The sequence below is a fragment of the Heteronotia binoei genome, chromosome 2 (genome assembly GCF_032191835.1).
Source record: "Heteronotia binoei isolate CCM8104 ecotype False Entrance Well chromosome 2, APGP_CSIRO_Hbin_v1, whole genome shotgun sequence".
Taxonomy (NCBI): Eukaryota; Metazoa; Chordata; class Lepidosauria; order Squamata; family Gekkonidae; genus Heteronotia; species Heteronotia binoei.
In genome coordinates, this window is record NC_083224.1 from 152,125,822 (window position 1) to 152,133,197 (window position 7,376).

Below are 7,376 nucleotides of genomic sequence, written 5' to 3' on the forward strand. Positions count from 1 at the left end.
TGTTGGAACCCCCAATCAGCCATGTCCTTCTACAATGCCCATACGAGAATGTGTGATTAGACATTTCATACCAGGGAAAGCTCATTCAGCTTATTATTCATTATTACACCTGTGCAGTTGGGTTTTTAAGGAGCTAGTGTCCCATATTGTAGCACTACACAAACTGGCCAGAGTCCCTTGATATTATCTATCATGAAGGATTTAAACAAAACCAGCAAATTAAATTTTCTTTCTTTGTTTTTCTTCAGATCCGTACTCTAATCAGAAAAGTTCGGAGTGAAAAAGTAAGCACTGCCTGAAATTTTTTCCTCCATTATGACCTTTGCTATCTATCTGACAACCTGATTATTTGTGCTATAAACGGTGCCATTCTAAATAGAATTATAGCTTCCTAAAACCGTTGAACTCAGTGGGTTTACAAGGTATAGTTTGCTAATATTGCACTGATACTGTATTAACCTGTGCTAAAATGAGTGTGGTGTTTCTGTTGCGCATGAATGCTGACCTAGATGTGGTCCTGCGATACAGCTGACAAGGGGCATGCTGTGGGCCTTGTTTCAGACAGGGCTTCATCACCCACAGTGCAAGCCAGGCCTTCTTACCTCGAGTATCCATCTGAAAGACCCATGCCTATTGCTTAAATTTGTGGCATTTTATCGCTAAAATTGCAGTAGTCTCTCTTAAATAGCTGGTTTGTTTTACTGTTTTGGAGGCCAGTTAATAAGATTTTCCTCTTTTATGTAGTATCATTGATTTAACCTGTTTTTTCATGCAAGGATATAACTAGCATTCTGGCTTTGTTATAGAATGAAACGTCTGCTTCACAAAGCGATAACAATGGCGAGGTAAGGATTATCTTAAATAGTACGATACTTTTTAATACTGTTACCAGTTCTATGTTCTGACGGTCTCCTTGTGGAGCAGTATTATACATACTGGCCTATAGTTTAGTAGCATAGATTAAAAAAAGAATTAGCAAACTCCTCAAGCACTGGTACTTAAACTGGAAGTCTTGGCCTGAATGAATGAATGAACATTTCATTTATTTGTTTTGATAAATTATATACTGAGATACTGATTTCAACTTTCTGTGTTCTTTACAGGATGGATCATTTATATCTGCCTATAGACGGGTAGGCAAATTGTCCCTTTGATGTTACTGTTAACTGAGCATTAAAGTGGATGCAGAAACCCTTCATTTTCTGTTCCTGTCAGAAGCTCATGCTCCCGCATCTAGCTGCCCATGAGAATTCTCTCTTGCCCTTTTATATCCTTTTTGCAGTCCATTTTGGTAATTCTCATTCATCTTGACTTGTCTCTTTGGGGAGCTAAAAGTAATAACCAATATCTTTCTGACACACTGATAACATAACTTCCTTTCTCTTTCATTTCAAAGAGGTCAGATACAGCATGATGCTGTTGATACTGGTCCATTCTGCATACACAACTTACTTCTGATTTTCACTGAAGTCGAGTTGGTTGGGGTTTACTTCGAATGCTATGCTTGCATTATGCATCTTTCTCTCTCTCTCCGATTTCTATTGAGAATTGTAGTGTATATATTCTGCATACCAATGAGAAAACCTGGATAGTGGGGTTGGTTTCTTCTGATTGGTTAGTTTCACACTGGGCGTGCCTTTTGAAATAGGAGATTCTTTCAGTTGAATTTACTGTGGGGTCGCCATTAAAGTCCCCCCCTCTTTTATCAGTAGCCAAAGAGTTTGCTGGAGAAAAAAAACACTGGCAGGCATTGCTTAAAAAATTTAGTGAAAGTCAATGCTGACAACTTGGCTGGAGTGGAAGCAGTTCATGAGGGGGAGGGGGAGACATCAGTACTTTGCAGCCTGAGTCCCCCTCCCCATTGTTATTTAGAAATGAGATGACAAAAGGGGAAGACTAGATGTTGAGGTGGACCAGACTTTAAAAAATAAACAGGCTGCTGCTGTCACAAAGTAGGTTCTGCAGCATTATTCTCACATTTGAAATGTTTGTGGTCAGACTTAGTTCAAAAGGAAACTTTTTTTTTCAAATACAAAATTGCCTGAAAGAGGAATTGAACTCCAAAACCTTGCATGCATTTTAACCAACCAAGCTAACTTGATGTTCCTGCAAATGAATCAGCAAATGATGTTCCTGCAAATTACTTTCCTAATCTCCTATTTCAAAAGACATGCATAGTGTGAAATTGACCAATAAGAACAGACCAGTTAGCCTGCCAGGGGAGGGGAGGGGAAAAGTCAAAGGAAATATTTCTGCTTTTAAAGGCTTGGAAGCAAATTAAGAGGAGGAGGGGGAAATATTCCTCTGAAAAACTACTCTTGGAAACTACGGAGTGACAGCAGAATGCTGGGGAAAGGATGTGGAAGGAATTAAAAAATCTGATGGGAGAGTGAGTTGAGTGTGCAAGTGAATATGGAAGCAGGTTTTTGAAGTGACAGAAGTGGAATGTGTAAACTCAAAAGCAGAAAGGGTAATGTGTTCAGGTATGGGTTAAGATTTCACACATGGGAATCAATTTTCAAGCTTTCTGTAAACCATTCTGGGGGGAAACGTGCTTATAACTATACAGCTAACCAGTGCTGATTCTCTACTCATTCTTCACTTTGGAGCAGCTGTTAATACGATTAATGTTCATTTGTGGTAATTACTTCTTATTACCGTAGAAGATTCCCAGGCATTTTTATTGTGGAAATAATAGTAATTTTACCACACATGATTGCTGTGAAGACCAATGACATAATGGCACTCATAGCAGAAATCCTGTATACTGTGCTATACTTTGACTGATTTCGCACTCACCTTATGCCGCTCTCACGTTCGTCTTCTCAGCACGTCTTCCTTCCGATTTCACACTATCTGCCCCGGGGCTGCAGCAAGTGTTGGCGTTTTTGTGCAGCAAACAGAAACTAGTTGCTGTAGGCCCCGGGGAAGATAGTGTGAAATCAGAAGGAAGCCACACTGAGAAGACAAATGTGAGATTGGGGTAAGGTGAGTGCGAAATTGGTCCCTGTCTTCTGGTACTACTATTGAGCTGTATGGCCTGCAGAATTTCTACATGCAAATAGTTTTCCATGGTTTTCCATGCCAGGAATACCTTCATCTACTGAATTTCTCATGTTGAGCTGAATTATGGCATAAACCAGTTCTAAAGGCACTTTTCTATATCATACAATTGTTACAGGTGCAAAAACTATGTCCTCCAAAAAGGTTGACAACATTGTTTTTAATAACACTACGTGTTGAAATGGAAATCAACATTACATTTTTTTAAATTGTTTTTTGCTAATCATTTTGTTTATAACTTTAAAAGAGACTAAAGAGAAAAAGTCTGGTCTTCAACTCAAATAATTTAATATAATTAGCATGTCAGCAATACAAATGAAAAGAAATAGGTGGTTGGTGTTAAATTTAAGACATAGTGCAGTGGTGGTTAACTTATCTCTGCTGTCTAGAAGGGAATAGGAATTCAAGTTTCTTTCTGTAGATCTTTGGCAGGAGGGCAAGCAAATTTCTCTACATATATAATGTCATAGGAAAATGTTCCATTTCATGAGACTTGTTACAACAAAGGCACAACTAAATGTTCTATATTTCTACAGGGAGAATGTGTTTGCCCTGGTGCCCAGGTAACTGATATTCTTCTCTAAACACACAGCATTTATTGTTTGTCATTTAATACATCCCTGATCTATGCTTTCTTGCCATATGTAACAGAGCTCAGTTTTCCCTGATACGTTGTGATTTTTTTTTTTGAGTAAAAGGAAAATATATATTTGGAATCCAAACCACTATGCAGAAGGAACTTACTGAACATCAGACTTGGTCTTTGCAGTAGCTTGGGAGTTCAACGCCTGATACAGACTTGCACAAGACCCAGTTCTACATGGCTCTTTATTGCAGAGTGGAATAAAGCACTGCAGAAGAAAGCAATTGCATTAATCATTTTATTAGCATAATCTACAACATCCTCTGTGGGTGCAACCTCCATTTCTTGGTTAGGATAGTTGTATGTTATTTTATTTACCCTGTGGTGTCTCGGTCATTGAAACACTGCAGAAAGGAGATAACAACACTGATGGGAACAATGTTCTTGAAAATGAATGTGATTACCATTTTTTACAGGGCTCTTTTTCTTACAAATATAGAGGTAGGAGAGAAGTAAGTACTCCTTCTACACTTATTCCAATGTGTCTTAATTTTTAAAAATATGGCTCAATTCAAACAATCCTCTGAATCATTGTTTGGAGATCCAGGAACGAATCACAGATTGTTAACGCACTCCCTCCTCTTCTCCCTCCTCTTCTCCCTCCACTCTCACAAACAGCTACTTCCTCGGTTTCCTGTTTAGTATTATTTATAATTTGCCATCCTAAATCTAACAGCCAAATAGACCCCCCTTTTGTGCAGATAAAAAAAATCTATGAGGGGTGCCCAGGATTAGGGCAGATGTTTCTGCAAACTGATTAAGAACCCCCAACTTTGCTGAAAAGATCTTAAAGTTAAAAGGAAATTAGCTCACAAGATCTTGTGAGACCACCAGCATTTTAGGTTGCCTATATAACCCCAGATAACAGTCTAGATAACCCAAAGGTGGTCTCATGAGCTCTCAGTGCTTTTAATTTATTTTCTATTTTATTCAATTCCTTTTGGCCATAGAAGGCAAAAGTATGAATCAGGAAGAAGGAAAGAGAGAAAAGCCACAGGTGCTGTGAAGAGGAGTGGGGACAAGCCACAGGGGTTGCGGGGGTGAGGGAAGGAGGGGAACACAGAAAAGAAAGTGATAATTGGAAAAAGTGGAGAAGGGAAGTAGAAACAAAGACAGAAGAAGAGATAAAGCAGGAGCCAGCAAGGGTAGAAGAGGAGGAGTCAGAGCAACTGTGGGAAAGCATAGTGGACAGTGGGACAAGTGAGAGCCAGGAAAGGAGGGGAAAACAGGAGACAACATGATAATGGAGCCAATTGGAGCAATAGGATTTCTGAGGGCTTTTTTGGGGGGGGGGGATGGAGAGCAGAAATGCACAGGAATGCAGTTCCAGCTGGCTTGGAGACAGGGGTGTGGTCTAATATGCAAATGAGTTCCGGCTGGACTTTTTCTTCAAAAAGCCCTGTGTGAAACAATGGGGATGTCAGGGGGTGTAGGATAATATGCAAATAAGTTCCTGCTAGACTTTTTCTACAAAAAAGCCCTTGGATTTCCCCTCTCTCTTTTGTCCATGGAGACCCTGCTTGTAATGTTCAGGTTTCCAAACATTGGTGGTAAGTGCTTGCTCTCCAAATCAAGATTCAGAAACTGTGGTTTGAAGTAGTCTCTTTCTAGTTTGATCATGGTTTTCTAAATCAAATGTTGTGTAGTAAACGATGATCGGTGCTAAACCTGACCGTTAGCTGCCCTGAGTCCACTTGCGGAGAGGGCGGGATAGAAAATTAAAGTAATAAATAAATAAGAAATAAGAAAATAAGAGGAAAGCAGCATTGAAGAGCAGATGAGGGAATGTATTAAACCTACATTTAGTCATGACAAGGTAAGATAGGATGCACACGGACCATAAAATTGAATAAAGTAGGAGTCAAGTAGTACCTTTAAGACCAACGAAGCTTTATTCAGAATGCAAGCTTTCATGTGCATGCACACTTCTTCACACGAGGAATCAGGTACTTGATTCCTCATCTGAAGAAGTGTGCATGCACACGAAACCTTACATTTTGAATAAAACTTTGTTGGTCTTAAAGGTACTACTTGACTCCTACTTTGTTCTACTGCTTCAGGCCAACATGGCTGCCTACCTGGATCTATATACATAAAACTGAATGTTACTGTAGATCTTATTGTAAACTGTACAGAAGATCACTGCACTGCAAATGCCCTAGACAATAATACAGTTGTAATTGTGGGCAGCTAGGCCAATATAACAACCAGTGGCTCAACTGCAGATGTACCTGTCCTCTTGTATCAAAAACATAACAATGCAGATGGAAATCTGTGAGCACCATCATATTAGCAAAGTGTGTGGATTTTGCATAGATACAAGGACCTCTCTTGCTAGCCTGGGACATCAAGATGCTACAGGACTTAAAGTCATAGAGTACTTAAGTTTACGAACATTTTAAATACATTTCATCATTGGAAATATGTTAGGTCTTTAACAGATGGAGATGCCATTGTTTGGAATGGGTAAAGGGGTATTTGAAAGCACAGTAAAGTTGACTTTCTCCCTGACCAGGGAAAACATGCCAGTTAAGGACCCTGTATGATAAGACAAAATTCAAATAAATGGGACAAGTAGCAAAAGAGACATATGAGTCAAAGTCTGAGTGCACCTTTGAAGCATTTCTTCTCAGTTTGGTTTTGTCCCTCCTGCTCCAGTATCAGTCTTTTGTGTGTTCTTTTCATAATTACATGCAGTCTTTTCTCAGAACTGGGTGTTTTATGTCTTAATGAAATACTTGCTGGATGTGATTGTTATCTATTTAACCTGCTCAAATATTCTTAGATGTTTGATGCACTGTACTAAGACATAGGGGGAGATAAAGGGAAACTGTAAAGTAGCCAGGTTTAACTACTAAAACATTTTTTAATATCATGAAATGAAATGCTGGAGAGGAAGTGCTGGTGAGGAAACAATTATGTACATTCCACACATGCATTTCCTTTAATTTAAAAAAGATTTTGTAACAAAAAGAGAGGCAGAGGTTAAGAGTTTCTGAAATGGTTAAATGTGAGGCTTCCGTCCTGTTTCGTTCCATTGCCTTACTATGGTATAGCTCAAGAGTGGCCAAACTTGTTTAACTTAAGAGCCACACAGAATAAATGTCAGATGTTTGAGAGCCACAAGACATTAACATCAGATGTTTGACAGCAGGAAGGAAGGAAGGAAGGAAGGAAGGAAGGAAGGAAGGAAGGAAGGAAGGAAGGAAGGAAGGAAGGAAGGAAGGAAGGAAGGAAGGAAGGAAGGAAGGAAGGAAGGAAGGAAGGAAGGAAGGAAGGAAGGAAAATAGATGGGGGAGGGAGGTGGAAAGAAAACAACTGCATTCTCCAAGCTGCCAGCTAGTTTGGCTTCGAGAAGTACCTAATTTAAAGAGTTAAATGCCTTCTCCAAGCTGGCCGACAGGGTTGTGGGGGTTTCAAGAGTGTATGTGATACCATGTGTGTGAATGAACCACACGTGGCTCTTGAGCCACAGTTTGGCCACCCCTGGTATAGATAGCCAGTTTAAAAACTCTGAAAGTGAAACATCAACTGTGTCAAATCATTGTATATTTCATAGACAACAATTTTCTCCCCTGAAACAGGATTTAGAGAAATGTAGCTAAACTTGTTTTCTCCATCTCTAGGGATCTTCCTCCTATGGTAGCACTTCTTATGGCCAGGTAAATAT